The following is a 19,754-nucleotide window of genomic DNA, read 5'->3' as shown; positions in this document are numbered from 1 at the left end:
CTGCTGAGAGCAGCCCTGCAGCCAAGAGACAGAGGCGTTTAATCCCAACAGCGCCACACTGGGGTGGTGGAGGGCCATGGAGGAGCAGGAAAGACCTGCTTTCCCCCTCTTAAAGTGCTTGCTCTCTGCCCCTCAGCACATGCATGCAACACGTTGTGCACATGCCTAACGGATGTCAACAGGGACAAAGAGCCCAGAGATGTGAGTTTTGGGTGGTATTTAAATTTGTAAAATAAATAAATTTAATTAGTATGATGACTCTAAGTATATTCTGTGGGTCAGAACCTCAGCCCTGGAGTGCCAAATGGAAAATGTAGACCAAGTCACATGGTTTGTTACAGGGGAAATTTGTTAATGAGGCGAGGTGAGACAAAGGCCTCAAGTGGTACCCCCACGATGGAGTGTGGGCATCCTATCCTGCCTTCCACCACCTGGGCATTTTGGCTGGCTGCCACATTGCCCTCCCCCATTGTTTCAGGGATGGGTTTTAAACTGCAAGTCTGGCACCAAGGAAAGCCGGAAAGGAGCTCCTTTCTCCCTCACTGCCAAACCTGAAGTTTAAAACCCATTCCTGTGATGATGGAGAAGGATGGAGGGGGGGTGCATGAAGGAACCAATACTGGTGTGTTTTGTTTTCGAGTCCCTTTGCCTACAAAGATGTACTTGAAAGTGTATCTGACATGTTTTCTTATATCTTACATGTCAAAGGAATGGCTGATGAAGATTTCCTACCTCTCGGATAGATTCCAGATGGTGTCATAAGAACATAAGAACAGCCCTGCTGGATCAGGCCCAAGGCCCATCTAGTCCAGCATCCTGTTTCGCACAGTGGCCCACCAGATGCTGCTGGAAGCCACAGACAGGAGTTGAGGGTGTGCCCTCTCTCCTGCCATTACTCCCCTGCAACTGGTACTCAGAGGCACCCTGCCCTTGATGCTGGAGGTGGCCCACAGCCCTCCGACTTGTAGCCACTGATAGACCTCTCCTCCATGAAGTCATCCAAACCCCTCTTAAAGCCATCCAGGTTGTCGGCTGTCACCACGTCCTGTGTCGACTGGAGACTGTTGCTCTTCAAAATCTGAGCTTAAGTATGGTGTCCCTCAAGGCTCCGTACTTTCTCCAATGCTTTTTAACATCTACATGAAACAGCTGGGAGAGATCATCAGGGGATTTGGAGCTGGGTGTTACCAGTATGCTGATGACACCCAGATCTACTTTTCCATGTCAACTTCTTCAGGAGATGGCATAACTTCGCTAAATGCCTGCCTGGAAGCAGTAATGGGCTGGATGAGGGAGAATAAACTGAAGCTGAATCCAGATAAGATGGAGGTACTTATTGTGTGGGGTCAGAACTCTAAAGAAGATTTTGATCTACCTGTTCTAGATGGGGTCACACTTCCCCAAAAGGAACAGGTTCGCAGTCTGGGAGTACTTCTGGATTCACACCTCTCCCTAGTTTCTCAGGTTGAGGCAGTGGCCAGGGGTGCTTTTTATCAGCTCTGGCTGATACGCCAGCTGCGCCCATTTCTCGAGATCAATGATCTCAAAACAGTGGTACATCTGTTGGTGACCTCCAGACTCGACTTCTGTAATGCGCTCTACGTGGGGCTGCCTTTGTACGAAGTCTGGAAACTTCAGTTGGTTCAGAATGCGGCAGCCAGGTTGGTCTCTGGGTCATCTCGGAGAGACCATGTTACTCCTTTACTGATGGAGCTACACTGGCTGCCAATAGGTTTCCGGACAAAATACAAAGTGCTAGTTATACAGGTGAAACTCGGAAAATTAGAATATCGTGCAAAAGTCCATTAATTTCAGTAATGCAAATTAAAAGGTGAAACTGATATATGAGACAGACGCATTACATGCAAAGCGAGATAAGTCAAGCCTTAATTTGTTATAATTGTGATGATCATGGCGTACAGCTCATGAAAACCCCAAATCCACAATCCCAGAAAATTAGAATATTACATGGAACCAAGAAGACAAGGATTGTAGAATAGAACAATATCGGACCTCTGAAAAGTATACAGTGTACTGTGCTTGATTAGCCAGCAAACTCGCCTGACCTGACCCCATAGAGAATCTATGGGGCATTGCGAAAAGAAGGATGAGAGACATGAGACCAAACAATGCAGAAGAGCTGAAGGCCGCTAATGAAGCATCCTGGTCTTCCATAACACCTCATCAGTGCCACAGGCTGATAGCATCCATGCCACACCGCATTGAGGCAGTAATTGCTGCAAAAGGGGCCCAAACCAAGTACTGAATACATATGCATGCTTATACTTTTCAGAGGTCCGATATTGTTCTATTCTACAATCCTTGTCTTCTTGGTTCCATGTAATATTCTAATTTTCTGGGATTGTGGATTTGGGGTTTTCATGAGCTGTACGCCATGATCATCACAATTATAACAAATTAAGGCTTGACTTATCTCGCTTTGCATGTAATGCGTCTGTCTCATATATCAGTTTCACCTTTTAATTTGCATTACTGAAATTAATGGACTTTTGCACAATATTCTAATTTTCCGAGTTTCATCTGTAACTTATAAAGCCCTAAACAGCTTAGGCCCTGGGTATCTAGGAGAGCATCTTCTTCACTACAAGCCCCACCGCGCATTGAGGTCATCTCTGAAGGTCCGTCTCCAGTTACCGCCAACTCGTTTGGTAGCTACACAGAGACGGGCCTTCTCAGTCGCTGCCCCGAGATTGTGGAATGCGCTCCCTGCTGAGATACGATCCTCCCCATCTCTGGCAGTTTTCAAAAAACACCTTAAAACCTATCTTTTCGCCCAAGCTTTCTCAGCTTCTTAAAAAAAAAAGAGGTTTTAATCTCTGGTTTACTTTTAAATTTTTTTTAAGTTTTTTGTATATGTTTTTAATAGGTTTTATGTTATTGTTAATCGCCCAGAGATGAAAGTTTGGGGCGGTGTACAAATTTGGTAAAATAAATAAATAAATAATAGATTTCCTCAGGGCCCAAACGATGAGGCTTTGTTGCCCTGTATGGCTTCTTCCCCCTTTCCAAGACTAGCAGAAAAAAATTATGTTCTATAAGAGAAATCATGACAATTAGTATAATATATACAGTTTGCAGAAATTAACTCTTCCTGGCTTAACCTTTTGATTTTTAAAAAATTAAATCCAGCACACACAAACCTTAGAGATGAGGTTCTTGGATCCTTCTGCCCCTTAGCAGTTAGCCTTTAAAAAATAGTGGCTACAAGGCTACACCAGCCCAGAAACCTTGCATGTACTCAAGCTGCACAAACTGTACAGACACAAAAACTGTGTAAATGATGTTACAGAAGAGTAAGCCCATTCTTTTGAAACAGTTAACCTAAGAGGTGCTACCTTATTCTTTTTCAGTTCTATATAATTTCCCCCCCTCTATGACTAACATGGCATATCACAACTATTTTTACATTTGCACTGTGTTTAGATTTGTATCCTTTGCACAACTTGTGTACTTGCAGTGTTACTGGGCCGGCATACCCTTGTGTGCTATGCCGGCCACTTCCGTGAAGGTCATGTTAAATGTGACATTTAACATCGCTTTGCCTTTTGGCCCTTTTGAGTGGTTTACTTCAGGTGCAAGGACTAAAGACTGAAGACCTGGACTTCAATAAGACTAATTTTTGCTGGCTGGATTTGGCTTTTTTTCGTTAACTTTCTTTCTGGTTGATTTTCTTCTTGCTGTTGTTGTACCACTGTAATATTTATACCTCCTCCCCCCACCCCTGTTTTAATATCTATTCTTATTGCAAGATGCCTTGGGTTGAAAGGCAGGATGTAAGCAAACAGGACAAAACTTAAAACCATCCACCTCTATATTTTAAATTGATCTGAAATATGCTTAATTTTAATTTCTGCAGCATTGCAGCTCTATGCCACTATTTTAGGATCAGTTCTCATATTGTTTTTATTGTATAGGTTTTTTTTAAAGAAAATTGAAAGTTCAGTACAAAAATATAAGGGCTGCCCATCACTTCCAGAAATCTTAGTTGATTAATCACACAACATTTAGTTTCTTAAGTCATTGAATCAGCACAAATATACATATTAATAGCACAAGATGTTTGAAGAAATAAAGCATTTTGACATGTTTTTAAAAGACTATGTGCACACCCAATAGCAGACATGGTCTTCAGAGTAGCATTTTTGTAGGTGTGCAAAAGGAAAGGAGAATGTGTCTTCAAAAATGATGCTTGTCACACTAACTAACAATTAAATAATAATAATAATCAGCTGCCCTATTAACTGCTTTAATATTTATTTCCTTTGCAATTGGTTGAATTTGATCCATGAATCAATTGAAAAGGGTTCATTGTTTGGGGGAAACCAAAATGGTGGTCATCAGCAATTAAGAGGAAGGGCACTGCTGCTGGTAAGGTCCCCTCTTCTCACCCCATTTCTTGCACCCCCACATTGCCAAAATGACCTCTCCACTTTTACCACCTCCAAATGTGACAGCAAAACTGGGGTGGGTCATTTCAGGTCAGCCCTATGTTGTATTCTATCTAGCAGGCCTTTATGTTTTGTTGATTAGAAGTTTGTCCCAGTGGGGATCCAGTAGAGAGTGTGAGGGGTGGAGTCAGAAAGAAAAGGGAGGGGAAGGAGGAGGAGAAAATGGAGTTGTTTCTGGAATAATGTCTTAGTTAAACAAACATAAGATTGCTTTGTGTTTATGAGGGAAGCAGCTATAAAACACCCTACTGTTACCATTTGACGAAATGTAAATAAATTTGCATTCTCTAAAATCTCAACAAAAAGTCTTTGTCAAACATTGACAGATCTTTCAGATAATTTACAGTTTAATATACAAAAGTTATCATTCACTGATGAAAGGAAAAGAAATCTTTAACAGCCTATTTCTGATTTGCTATTATATGCCAAAGCATAATGAAATGGAAATAACTGGAAAATGTTTAACAACCACTATTTAAAACTACTCCAGTATTCTACAGATGAAAGAGGGAAATGCTTATAATGACTATTCTCATACAAAGGATTACTTCCCTAGCATGTGCAGACACACACACCCCAAAACATTGTGCTGCCTGTGTGCTGTATTCATAAGAACTAAGAACAGCCCTGCTGGATCAGGCCCAAGGCCTATCTAGTCCAGCATCTTATTTCACACAATTGCCCACTATATGCCGAGGACGTACCCTCTCTCTTGCTTCTGTTTCTCTGTAATTGTTATTTAGAGGCATCTTGCCTCTGAGGTTAGAGATGGCCCACAGCCACCAGACTAGTAGCCATTGAGAGACCTGTCCTCCATGAATCTGTCCAAGCCCCTTTTAAAGCCATCCAAGCTAGTGGCCACCACCCCATCCATGGCAGAGAATTCCATAGATTAATTATGCAGTGTGAGGAAAAGTACTTCCTTCTTTGGTCCTAAATTTCCTGGCCATCAATTTCATGGGGTGACCCGTTTCTAGAGAGAGAGAAGAATTTCTTTGTCCACTCTTTCTACTCCATGCATAGTTTTATACACCTCTGCCATATCTCCCTGTAGTCGCCTTTTTTCCAAACTATAAAAAGCCACAGATGCTGTAGCCTTGCCTCATAAGGAACGTGTTCTGGGACCTGATCATCTGATCATTCATTCATTACTAGTCTTTTAAAAGCCAAGAGATTTTTAACAGAATATCTCTGTTAAAGATATTCTAGAAAAATACAATTGACCTTAAGGCTTCTGATCAACCACTCAGATTAGGCCTTGCTAACCTGCTAAATGGCAGGTTATGGGCGTGCATGTGCATACATTGACATGGATGTGTGTTACAGACAAGATGCAACTATCCCCATCTGAATCCCTTCTAGATTTCTAGGGACCCCAGAAAATGAGCTGAACCCTGAAGACAACCTTTGCAATTCACTCTAACATATGTCTCTCTAGGGGTGTGCACGAACCGTAGTCCGAGCACCAGTTAAGCACTGCAGGGAGCAGGAGCTTTTAAAAAGAGGAGAGAAGTTCCTTACCTGCTCCCTGCCACTCCATACAGCTTCCTGCCGGGGTAGCACTTGGCCAGGGGCAGAGCCACCATTGAGCAAATGGGTTCAAAGAACCCGGGACGCCACCAATCAGGGGCCATGAGCACGGACCCAGACATGCCCCCTGCATCTGACATCAGACACGGGGGTGTTATTTCGGTCCCAAACGGGGCCATGTGGCCCCATTTGGAGCTGAAATCAGCCCGTGCTGCATTGGCAGCATGGCCAGAGTGACTCTCCTTGTCTTAAAGGCAGGGAGTGCTGCTCCTGGTCTCACTGCTGATGCAGCAGAGCCGATCGATCGCCCTCTCAAACGGGGCCATGCGGCCCCGTTTTAGGAGAGAAATTGGCCCACGCTGCATTGGCAGCATGGCCGGAACGGCTCTCCCTGCCTTTAAAGCCTAATGTAGTGCGGGCCGATCTCCCTTCCAAACGGGGCCACGGGGCCCCATTTGGGGGGGAGACCACATCCCCCACATCTGACATCAGAAACGGGGGCGTGGCTAGCCGCGCCCCTGCGTCTGATGTCAGACGTGGGTGGAGGGGCCAGGGGGCCGTAGCGGTGGCCGCACACAGGCCGCCGCCAGCCTCCCTACACTCCTTTACTAGGCCCAAGTACCCCCATGTGGCACCAGCATGCACATGGCATCTGTGCATGCATGAGCACCATTTGTGTGAACCCCACGCCACGTAGGGTCACATGGATCAAGTACTGCCCCTGCAGGAAGCTGCATAGGGCGATGAAGAGCAGATAAGGACCTGCTCTCCTCTTTCTTAAAGCTCTCACTCCCCTCCCCACGGTGCCAAACAGGTCTGGACCTTGTCTGAACCGGTTCGGCACCAAACCGGTGCTTGAACCACAGTTCATGCACACCCCAACCTCTCTCCAAAAGTCAGTAATGAGGACAAAATAGAGAGAGTGGTTCATCAGGGATTGACATCACAAAATAGGGAAAGTTGGGGCTTGTGTAAAAAACAAAACTTGGAAGAAATTTTTACTTAAAAAAAAAAAAAAGTAGGACATAGGAGAATTTCCTTCACAATCCTACCTTTTCAAATCTAATGCACTTTTTCAGCACACCCTCTACAAGTACCCAAGAACTACTGAGGCTTTTTTTGTTTTGTTTTTACCACAGCAGGTAAATTTGGCTGCAAATTCTCGATTTCAAATCCCACGGCCAAACTTTACTTTGATGTTGATACTGAATCAAGTTTTTTGAAAACACAGTTCGAATATGAGTGGGAAGCTACGGGCCCTGAGCATGTCTCTTCCTTCAATCCCTCTCAGACATGCTTAAGCAAATTGGTTATAAGGAAAACATCCTTCCCCCCCCCCCCATCTGACAGCGTCTGTCAGAAAGATAAAATCTCCCAATGAACTCAAGTAGAGGAAAGGCCAAGCCTCTCTAGTTATCTAGCTGTGATTTACATCAGGATAATTATATCTTCATTGCTCTGGGAAATTGAGTGTCCCTCCGGGGAAATGTTACATGTGCACAAGAAGTTTCTTTCTTAGGTTTTTTTTTTTTAATTACTGTAGATCTGCTGTTATACCAATTCCTTCAAACTGGGACCTATCATGATTAATTCAGTAGTAAAGTTGTGCTGCAGTTTAGAGTTCTCAGGTGAAAGTCATTATGCTAAAATAATCCCCACACATTTTGACGGGCCTGTACTAGTGATGGGATGGAATTCCTTTTTTAATATAAGTACAGTTTGTTTGTTTGTTTGTTTGTTTGTTTGTTTGTTCATTGGTTGGGTTCATGTATAATGTGGAACCCAAAGTTCCCCCAGCTCAAGAAACAAAGGGAACCTGAAGTTGGCACTGTAGACAATCACATATCTTAGTTTGTTGGAAGAAGCCAAGTTGAGCCAGACATATGCCCCCAGTCCAAGCTTCCCATTGAGGCCCTGGATGCTATCTGAGCCTGCCTTGCTCTGCCCTTTGACCGGCAAGCCTTCACTGTGTCCTCCGCCTCACAGCCATTGGTCTTGATTGCAAAGGGGGTGGATTCACTTGGAAGAACCAAAAGTTCATGAAGAGCATGGGTTGAGATGTAGCACACACCTTGATGGGAGCAGCACTTGGCTTGCAAGCCAACTTTGAATCTTAGTTACACATTCTAGGTTTGAGGCCCCAAGCGAACCTCCAGGTCCTGCCCTGGCATGGGTCCAGATGGTCACAGTCAAATTGGTTACCAGCTTTGAAAGTAGGTTCCATGTTATGTGTGGACCTGCCCAGTCTAATATTTCTGTCCAGCTTGCCTAGCCTATGTACAGGTTCAGTATATAACATCTCCATCTTACACTAAAATAAAATAAAATGAATACAAATATATTCTTTAAAAATTCTTAACTGTAGCCAAAACAGTAAGAACAAGAACCCGCGATGACCCAAGAGAGAACCAAGGGTTTACTCTTCCCTCTCCGTGGTTCAGAACTGATTCCCACCTACCCCCACTTCCTATAGCTGCTCTTACTTAAAGAAGAGGTGCTTCCAGATATAAGCATGCATCTTTAAAACACAATAAAGCAAAATCCATTTTATAACTATGGAATTAGCTGCCACTGGATGTGGTGATGGTCACCAATCTACGAAGTCGATGGTTTTAAAAAAGGATTGGACAAATTCATGGAGGATAGGGCTTGGGGAACTCAAGGAAGATACTAGCCTTGATAGCTCTATGTTTGTATCAAGATCAGAGGGGGCATGCCCCTGAACACCAGGTGCTAGGGAACACCAATGGGAGGGGGCATTGCCCTCTTTGCCCCACTTACTGGGTTCCTAGATGCACCTCGGTAGACACTGCATGAAGCAGGATGCTGGACTACAGGGGTGGAACCACCATTGAGCAGACGGGTTCAAAGAAGGCTTTGAAGACACCCTCCCCACGGAAGGGCTACACAAGCCCTCTGGAGTTCATTCCCACCCAGCATTGACTGGCTGGGTGCATTTATTTCCCTTTCTGCCCCTTGCTGGAGGGAGAGGAAGGAAAATAAATGCACCCAGCCAGCAAATGCTGGCTGGGATTGCGCTCCAGAGGGCTTGCCCAGGCCATTCGGAGACTAGGCCCCACCTCTTTTGCGTGTGATGGCCATGCAAGCCCTCCAGTGCTCATTCCTACCCAGCGTTTGCTGGCTGGGTGCATTTATTTCCCTTTCTCTCCTTCCTGTGAGTGAAAGGAAAATAAATGTACCCAGCTAGAAAACGCTGGATGGGAAAGTACTCTGGAAGGCTCGAGTGGGCCCTCCAGTGATCGGGCCATGGCCATGTGCGCGTAACATCACGCGCAAGGGGCATCACTGGCACACACAGCGGGGCCACAGGGAGGGGGCAGAAACTTCTGTGGCCCCAAGGATGGGGCCACAGGGATGGGGGCAGAGTTTCCTGGCTCTGCCACTGCTGGACTAGATGGGCCTCTAGCCTGATCCAGCAGGGCCTTTCTTACATTCTTCTTTGCCTCCGGTGCTGCAATATCTAGGGCTACCCCTGGCAGCCCAAACTGTGGAACTGTGAGGATATGGGGAAACTGTAGATGCATGGTGTTTGGCCTGAAAGGGGCCAGGACTAATTTCTGTGCAGCCTAGGACAAGGGAGGGCTACCACTTGAGTCTGGTCCCCCCAAGGGCTACAGACCACCTGACTCCCTCCTAAAGCCACTCCTCACAAAAACCTTTGTGTGGTGTAACCGGTAAATCGCCTTCATGCCAGAATGTACCATGTGCATTGAATGTGCACACTCCATATTGAAGGCCACAGTGGTTTTCCTTGCCGCGTCTTGAGGGAATGCCATATGCCCTGCATCTCTAGCAGCAAGAAAACAAAAGAGAATAAATTACTCTGCATGAGAAATGTACAGCGGAATGATTGGGAAGTGCTGTTACAGTTGATGCTGATCAGTGCCAGCCTTGGCCCTCTTGGTCATTGGGATTTCACAGATTCAAATAATCAAATTAGAACTGCAGTTGCCGTATGGGAAAGGTAATGTATGAACCCCCTCTCCGTGTGTGACATGCATGGCAGTGATGGGGCAGGTGGGAAAGTCAAGAAAATGAGCTTGGATTTTAGCCTGATATTATCAAGTTGAGGGTCCAATTATGCTTTAGGTTAAGCATGTGCTTAATGCTGGTGGTTTTTTTTCTTAACTACATAGCAGCCGGTTCAAGAGCCTTGCAGATTATTACTGCAGCATGCGGTGGGGGGGAGGGGGGTTAACCCATTTCCTCCCCCTATACAGTCCTGATCTAGACTGGGACTGGAGCATCTGCTCTGTGTCTTGAATGGAAGCTATGGGAGTTTCCAGGATTTAATTATGTTATGCTGCCTCCCTCTCGCTCCCTTTTCTCTGTTGTCCCTTAGGTCAGGCTTTCCAAACCCATGTGCCAGGGCACACTAGTGTGCGGCGGGACACTGGCTGATTTGCCATGTGGCTGGCCTAGCCAAGTGCAGAGTGGAACAACATTGGCTGCAAGCAGGGGTGTAGCAAGGTTGGAGTGGGCCGGAGATGAGATTTTAAAATGGGCCCCTCACCGCTGATTAACAAAGGAGACTTTCAACCATGCAGTGCAATCCGATGTATGTTTTCTCATCAATCCTAACCAATTAAGTACAGTTTGCTTCCAGGTAAGTGTGCAGAGAATTGCAGTCTCAGGCAGCAAATCTAACCGCATTTAGCAGGAAGTACATTTCACTGAAACCTAAAGGACTTTGTAATCTTTTGTCATGAAACAAGACGCTTATAGGACTTTTTTTGATGGCTTTTAAATTTAAAAAATATTTAAAAACCAACAATTTGGCCAATCCACTTCAGTTTAAATGTACATATTCCTCCCACACCTCTCGGCTCAAAACCAAAGCCCTATGCCCAGTTATTCCAAGTGATCTAAAGGCTGGGGCTGAAATGGGTGTTTTGTTTTTTTTTAATGAAGGCAAAGGACAGATTCTTCCATATCGAAGTGGAACTACTTTTTTAAAAAATAGGGTTTTTTTAATTATAAAAAATATTTAAAACCAGCAAATTCCTCAGTCTCTGAATTAAATATTCAGAGTCATTTCAATCTGCCCTACATTCCTCCCCCCCTTATATTAAAGCTCTATGGCAAGCAATCCCTAAATATCCGGGGGGGGGGGGACACAAGCACAAAAAGGAAATCACATCTGACCTCCATTACTAAGCCTGAGGAATCAAAAGCTGGGCAGAGCTGTGGTGGGCAAGAGCAGCCAGCACTGGCCACTCTTCCTTCCTTCCTTCCTTGATGCCTGCCTGCTGACACTCGGGTTCAGGCTTCAGGGAGGCCTACACAGAGGCCTCTCTGGAGGCCCTGCCCACCCACCGAACAGCGGAGAGGTGGAAACCAAAGGGGCTGCAGCCGCTGGCAGGCTGCTTCACTCCACTGGCCGGAGCAGGAGGGCTAGCAGGAGAGGGGGCCAGCAAGCAAGGCAAGGGGGACTGGCTAAGGGGCCTTGGGGGGCCCTCCAGACCCTGTGGGCCTAGAGACATTTGTTTCTCCTTGCTCAATAGCACTTACACCCCTGGCTGCAAGCATGGAGTTTACAGATTCTGTGATGCTGATCCAGCCAGGTGCACATAGAAGCAAAGTCACCTCCAAGACTGGTGCATAAAGAAGTGAGTCAGTTTCAAATGCAGGGGTTTAAATCCCTGTGTTTGGAGCTGATTTGCTCCTTTGTGCACTGGTAAAGCTGAATCGCTCCTTTATGCACTGAGAAGTGGGCTCCCCCTTCCCAGTGCATAAAGGAGTGAGTTAGAGCCAAATGCAAGGGGTTTAAACCTCCCACATTTAGAGTTGAGGTGCCCAGATCAATAGCTCCATGAAACTGTGTGCTCCTGTGTGTGTGTGTGTGTGTGCGCGCGCGCACGCACGCACGCATGCACGCGCCTTGGACACAAAAGCGTTAGGAGATGCTTCTTGGATTGTGGGCCCCTTGGGGCAGGGACATGTCCTCCCATCTGTTGAAAAGTATGTGTGTGTATTAAGGCTGTGCAATGTCAGAACGGGAAGATTGGAAATGGCCCAATATCAGCCATTTTGGAAGAGGTCAGAAAAGTTCCTGATCCTAACAAGGGAAGCCCATTTTAGTTCAGTCTTCTCCAACCTCCTTGGGAAGAAATCAGAACTTTCCAGAGCTCCAGATAGCGGCAAGTGTCTGCTCATTGTGTGTGTGTGTGTGTGATCACGGCTAGGCAGGGGGATCTTCTGCCTTCTATCTGCCTGCCTGCCCACCCATGCATTTATTTCTTCTTTTTAAAAAAGCCTTTTAGTCTATTTTTTAAAATTTACAATTAAGTGGTCAATTTCCAGGTTTCTCCCTGAGATTCTTGGGTCTAAATACATTACTTTCCCTTGCGATTAGGAACATAGGAAGCTGCCTTCTACTGAGTCAGACCATTGGTCCATCTAGCTCAATGTTGTCTTCACAGACTGGCAGCGGCTTCTCCAAGCTTGCAGGCAGGAATCTCTCTCAGCCCTATCTTGGAGAAGCCAGAGAGGGAACTTGAAACCTTCTGCTCTTCCCAGAGCAGCTCCATCCCCTGAGGGGAATATCTTACAGTGCTCACATATGGTCTCCCATTCAAATGCAACCAGGGTGGACCCTGCTTAGTGAGGGGGAGAAGTCATGCTTGCTACCACAAGACCAGCTCTCATTACATTACTTTTCTTCCGGATTTCACAGTGAGTACAATTTCCCAGTTTTAATTGAAAAAGCCTGACCCCACCCTCAACCCTGACATTCTGAAGGGTCCAAAAGACCCTGAACTGACATTTGTGGGATTCAGTCAGATTGGGTCAGACCTGATCCCAGCCTTTGCAAATGTGTCTAGTATGTGTCTAGTATGTATAGGCCTATATAACCAATTATTATTTATTATGTACTTTATTGAATGGATTTCTATCCTGCCTTTCCCACAAATATAGCACACAGAATAGCTCTGCTATTAGAGAATATCCCTCTTTCTTTCTGGATTGTCTCTCAGTAATAGGCTGAAACTTAGGACGCTATAATAAAACAAGAAAGGCCCAATGAGCACATGCAATTCCAGGATGCTCCTTCCCACTGCCTTCTTTTTACACTTATAGGACCAGACCCCATGTACTGGGGTTTTAGATTGTGAGCCCTTTGGGGACAGGGATCCATCTTATTTATTTATTATTTCTCTATGTAAACTGCCCTGAGCCATTTTTGGAAGGGTGGTATAGAAATCGAATAAATAACAAACAACAACAACAACAAGACATGAGGCCGACAGCATGTGACTTTTCATCACCAAGTGAATTTCATAGATGTGTGGCAATTTGAAAACTGATCTTCCCAGCCAAAATCCAACACTCAAACCACTGCATATCCAAACAGATGTAGATTTGGATTCCAGATCATTTCGAATGTAATCAGTCAGTACTCCGCTGAGTGTTTGTGTGAATGACAAGGTTTTTAAACACACAAAACCCCAGAGCACTTCGCCGTGCAATCTGAACTGTCCCAAGAAGAGCTAGGGAAGCCATCGAACTTCCTTTCTAAAGGAACAAAGCAGGGTTGCTCATTAAAGGCTGGACTCCTGCACTCCTTCCACCCTCCACCCCCAGCAGTGCAGAGTGGCTCACACATTCATTACTCACCAGAGAACGGCTCATCTCTCTGCAATTCCCTGATTAAACCTTGCAAATCTTGTCAGTTACTATGGAAATGATCTTCCTCACCCCTTAAACAGAGCCTGGAGTTTCCCTCGCTTATAACGTTTTGCTAAGGACCTTTGGAAGGACCAATATTAGGAGTACAAAAACCCAAAGGGTGTGTGTGTGAGAGAGAGAGGGGGGGGGACCCGAAACTGTTTTTACATAGACTGCGGCCCTGGCCGTAGCTAAAATGGGAGAAGGGGGGGGAGGCCCTTGGGCCCCTGAAGGAGGTGGGTGCTTGGTGGGTAACAGCTTGCTCTCCCCCCCCCCATGCCTCCCTGAAAATGAAGGTGGGGGTGGGTGGCAAGGGCCCATCTTCACTTTTTGTCTCAGGGCCCACTCCAATCTTGCTAAGCGCCAGGGTCATAGCTATCATTGAAGAGGGGGAGGAGATAAATGTCCCTGGGGCCATAAGGGAGGGGGCCCCCCCACTGGCTGGCAAACAGACTGCCCTGCCTTAACACTCCCCTTACTTCGTGGCAACCCACTCAAGTGTGGAGAGTGTGTGATATGATTGGCATAGGAGCAAGAGAAAGTGCAAAATGCTCCCTGGCAGCATGTCCAAGAGAGGGATGAGAAAGAGACTCCTGCCTGCAACCTTGGAGAAGCCACTGCTGGGCTGTGTGTAGACAATACTGAGGGAAATGGACCTATGGTCTGACTCAGTATATGGCAGTTCTCTATGTTCCTAATTAGGAGAGGAAAGCTGGTCTCATGGCAGCAAGCATGATTTGTCCCATTAAGCTAAGCAGGGTCTGCCCTGGTTGCATATGAATGGGAGACTTGATGTGTGAGCACGGTAAGATATTCCTCTTAGGGGACAGAGCCAGTCTGTGCAGACAATACTAAGCTAGATGGACCTATGGGCTGACTCAGTATATGGCAGCTTCCTGTGTTCCTAATCTTTTGGTTTTCCACCAGGTCGATGTAGTTCTTCTGCAGCAAAGACACCCATGGGAGGGAGAAAAAGAATGCGGGGAGCCCAAGTCCATCTTCTTGTCTCAGGCCCACTCCAAACTTGCTATGCCTCTGTTAAGCACACTTATTTGAGAATAATGCCATTGAATTCAAAGGAACTTCCTTCTGAGTAAACAGGCATAGGCTTGCATTGCATGAGAATTTATCTGGATTTAGTTGGGGGGTGGGTGGGAAATCTGTTGGGTGTTTTGTCCCCCCACCCCACCCTGCCAAACTGCTGTCCTGTTTATTAAGAAAGCAGCTTCTTGGGATAAAAAGTTCAGTGCCTGTGCCAAGGGAGAGCGTATCTTTTGTACGAGAGAAGATCAAAAACTCACTCAGGCAGAATCCTGGTTTGCTCTCAAGATTATTATGGCAACTAATGAAAGAACCTGGTTTCCTGCCTTAAACAATTAAGAAATCAGCTGCCTTTGGTTACCCCTAACAACTTACACAGCCAAGGAGATTACTAAGCAAACAGGCTGCTGTAGTTCAGACACCACAGCCAAGGGGAATGCTAGCAATGACCCGCATTCCCTGACCTTTTGATTCTGAGAGAAGGAAGGACGTTGGACTGCTGAGAAGACAGGATTTGGGAGGCATTTAGAGAGCGGACTTGGCTAATTTGGGGAGCAAGACACAAACAAGTCACCTGCTTAAGTGCCATTGTAGTGAAGTGGATCCACGCAAGAGGTTCACACATACATATGCATCACTCGATGACTCCACAGTTTGAGGTCATTCACACAGTCATAAGCTGTGTTCTACCCGGGTTGGGGACCTGAGTGTGCTCCCAGTTTTTGGTTTTATGAGAGCAAGATGAGAGGGAAACCTGGGTTGAGGTGATTGTGTGGAAGCAAAGCAGGTTTTCCACCTACTTTGCTTCCACACAACCGAAAATTGGGAGCACATGCAGCTCCCACACCCAGATAGAACACAGTTTTTGATTGTGTACATGACCTCATTGAGGCGGTTCCCACAATGAGTGGGAACTGCCTCGGCAGGGTTAGCAGGGACCTGCTTAACCTGGTCTCTCCGCAGATGACCCAAAAGTCTGCTCCAGGCGGCTGAACCAGCTGCCCACATGACTGCTGGCTCCATTACAGAGCCAACGGGGGCTGGGGGGATCGGGAGCCATGTGGCCCCCAGAAGCTCCAGCATGCCCTGCGTGAGCGTGCAGGGCATGCTGGAGAGACCCCCGAGCCGGGAGGCTGCTTTTACGGCTCCTGGTCGGGGGTTTACTCGTGAGTTGCCACGGCACAGAGCCACGCCACGGCAACTCATGATCGTAGAACCCGGGTTAGTGGACCACTTGCTCCGCTAACCTGGGTTTAGGGGAGGGTTATTTAAGTGGGTGACCCGCTTAAGAACCACCGGGCTCGCAGCCAAGCCTGGTGGTTCTCACGTCACGATGGGCGAAAATCGGGCTAGCCTCCACTGTGAATAGCCTCACTGTCTGCATTTTGACTGTAAGCATCTTGGGGCAGGGGTTTTGCCATTTTTGCTCACATTATGCTGTAAAGTGCCTTGGCAGAAAATGAATAAATAGGCTCCTCCTGTACAGGTGTGAGTGGTGACATCAGGGGGGGGGAAACAACTGAGGCCAATTGGGAGGAGGGAAAGTGCATGTATGGGTGAGTGAGCTGTTTCCCACAAACTGGGTTTCTGATACAGAAAGTGGAACAAGCCACTTTCTGGGAGAGTGTTTGTGCCCCCCACCCCCAGGGGTGCACCTAGGTATTTGGGGTGCTTGGACCACCCCCCCCGCACTGTGCGCCCCCCCAAAACCTGCTTTTGGGGGGCCTCCTGTGCCCAGCCCACACCTGCCATGCCACTGCCATGTTGTGCCATACTTCTTTTCCAACCCCCATAATTTAAGCTACCATGTGCACAGCCAACGGGTGGCGGCCAGCGGCTCCTATAACTGCGAGGCACTCCAGCTCACTTGCACAGTTGAAATAGATCATTGCAAGCCTGTGATGTCACGGGCGCAGGCAAGCCCTGCTTGGCTCACACACACACCCCACCGCCGCCACCCCTCAGCCGGGGGCTTAAATTATGCCAAAAACACACAAAAAATACATGGAGGTACGTCATGTCGGGCGGGCACAGGGTGGTTGCAGTAGAGCTCCCCGGCCATTTGGAGGCCCCCCGGACCTTGGAGGCCACGGACCAGGGTCCCAGGGTCTGGGGGTAAGAGCGCCTCTGCCCACCTCCACCCCATGCCCCCACTGGAGCTGCCCTTGATTGGGCACTTTCAGAGCTAAGGAGCAATGGTGGGTGGAGTTTCCGTAATAAAAACCATTTTCTACAGCATATTTGAAGCATTTCACTTCTCAGAAACCGTTAGGACAGTCCCGTAGGCCAGCGTGCCATGTCGGTGACTCACTCTGAGTCAGCTCCAAAAGCGGAGAGTTTCAACTTCCCGCTTTGGAGATGGCGTGCCCCATAATGCACTGGGAAGGAGGCACCTTTTTCCCCCATGCATTATGAGGTGATTCTGCTCCAAATGCAGAGAATATAAACACCTCACATTTGCTTCTGACTTGCCTCAGTAAGTAAATTAGTAAACAAATCATGGAGCAGCTTTGCCATTGCACACACAAAAAGGTCTTGTGGGAAGGCCGTGTGCCCCAATTCCTATTCTCTGTGTGCCTTGGGAGGTGGAGTGGAGGTTTGAAAACACTGCTGTATGCCAATATTATCTTGAAACTGCAGACGGGGTGATTGAGAAAATTGTTATTTCGTTAATAGTTGTTCAGAAGAGAGAATTTTGGTGGATGCAGCTTCTCCTGTGCCTACATGATGAACAAGACTGGCCAAAATTCCCTCTCCTGCCTCACTATTAATAGAACAAGGATGCTGCCCTTCTTCACAGCTGGTCCTCCATGGGCAATGGTCAGAAAATCAGTCAAGAACTAGAGAGGCACAGGTTCAAATCACTATGCAACCCACTGGGTGAGCTTGGGCCAGTTGCTTTCTCAGCCTTACCCACTTCGCAGGGGTGTTGTGAGGATAAAAGGACTTGGGAACCACAGTCCCCATGCTGAGCTCCTTAGGGGTAAAAATGTAATTAATAAATAAAGTGGCTTGTCATCAGACTTTTGTGTGTGTTCTACATACTAAGCTCCCTCACCTGCTTGTCTTTACTTTATTTGATCTTTCGGCAAAGCTTAACTCTTTTCCATATCTTTTTGGAAGCATTTACAGAATTGCACAGCTGTTTATTTAGCAGGGCCTCTAGTGCTTTAGTGGATAACAGTCGAAATGGCTGTTTACCTTCCTTCTCAAGCCCTGATTCATTCCCAGCCTCAAGTGAACAGTGTATCGTTTTACTCTGTCTTTACTTTGGGTGTTCTGTCAGTTTGGGGCAAGACCAGAACTCATGTTTCCTCCTTCTCTCCCTCCTCTCTAAATAGCTTTGCTAACACTCTCTCTCTCTCTCTCTCAATCTCTCTCTCTTACCCTTCCCTGGCGGGCTTTCAAATTGTTGTTTGAGTCAACTGATGACATTTTTAAAAATACCTCTCTAAGCGCTTTCAGAAGGGGCTACAGAGTGCTGAGTAAGACCAAGGAGTATTTACTGTACTGGAGTGTGTTGTTACAACATCTGATTCAGATCTTTTCAATACAGGTTCTCACTCCTATTACTGCTAATTCCTATTGTCTGAAAAGTGGGGGACTGCACCTGTTAACATGGACTAAATACAACTATACTGCTCTCAAAGGATTACGTAGCGGAATTATAAAATGCAGTTTGCTGCACTGGGCATTCCCTCAGCTAACAGAGAAAAGAGGCACCTTTTAAAGTGGTGACCCTCTTATTACTGTTGGGGGGGTGGGCAACTGTCACTATCCAACCCCAGCACAGCACCCCTCCAGTGGCTGTTGCCTGGTGTCTAGCTTGTGTTTCTTTTTAGATTGTGGGACAGGGAACCATCTTTCTTATTCATTTATTTTATTTTTCTGTGTTAACCGCTTTGAGAACTTTTGTTGCAAAGTGGCATATACATATTCATGATGATGATGATGATGATGATGATTGATGATGGATGGCAGCCTCACAGAAAGAGTGGGAATATTTCTTAGCCTACTAAAGCACCAAGTAGCCTCATAATGTGGCATGAATGGCCACCTTTCCTGCTACAAACACAGGAAGCTGCTTTATACCGAGTCAGACCATATACTGTCATCACTGACTGGCAGTGGCTCTCCAAGGTTTCCAACAGGAGCCTTTCCCACCCTTTCCTGGAGATGCTGCCAGGGACCTTCTGTGTGCAAAGGAGATGCTCTGCCACTGAACTGTGGCCCTCTCCCTTCCTTTCTAGTGCTATGAAGCTTACTGGGCAGCTGTCAATGGTACGTCATTCCTGAATACAGTCATACCTCGCCAACCACAGGTTTCCCAATTTATCCGTGACTGGGAAATTGTGGCAGTTCTCTCCAGCCGTGACTCAAGTATTCGCAGTTTGGTGAGATTTGGGGGCAGTTTTGATTGGGTTTTTGACATTTCTTTGAAAGAGACTTGCCTTTGGGTGGGAGAGAGAGAGAGAGAGAGAGAGAGCTGTATTCAGGCATTGGGGTGATTATCAGGGTTCTGGGGGTGATTTTCAGGGCTCTGAGGTGATTTGCTCTATTTTTAACGATATTTTCCCAGTCTTTTCCAACTACAATTCCCCTAACCCCCTGTTTCCAATGTATTTCTATTGTTCTCCAACCGTGAGTTTGTCAACCACAGGGTTTTCCCAGAACTGCATTCCAAAGTCATCCAAGGCAGCTGACCAGCCTAGAAGGAAGGATCCTGGGAAAAGATGGGTGCTTGTTTCTCTGCAAACCCCTTCCACTAAGCAGCCAGCCATATGGACCTCAAACGCCATCCTGATTTTGCTGCAGTTCCAGACAGCCATAATTGATCAGCAAAGCTGGGGTGAAGCACCCCGCACCTCAAGACTGTAAGCATCAGAGTAGGGTTCCCAGTCTCTGAAAGTAGGGCCAGCTGGTCTGCAGATGCAGTTTCCTCACTCAGTGACTGTAATGATGATCAAGCAGATGTGAACGGTATCTTTTTCCCTGATCTAATACCTGATTGCAATTGTAAAGGAT

The sequence above is a fragment of the Hemicordylus capensis genome, chromosome 3 (genome assembly GCF_027244095.1).
Source record: "Hemicordylus capensis ecotype Gifberg chromosome 3, rHemCap1.1.pri, whole genome shotgun sequence".
NCBI classification, from domain to species: Eukaryota; Metazoa; Chordata; class Lepidosauria; order Squamata; family Cordylidae; genus Hemicordylus; species Hemicordylus capensis.
Note: the sequence above shows the minus strand (reverse complement) of the source record.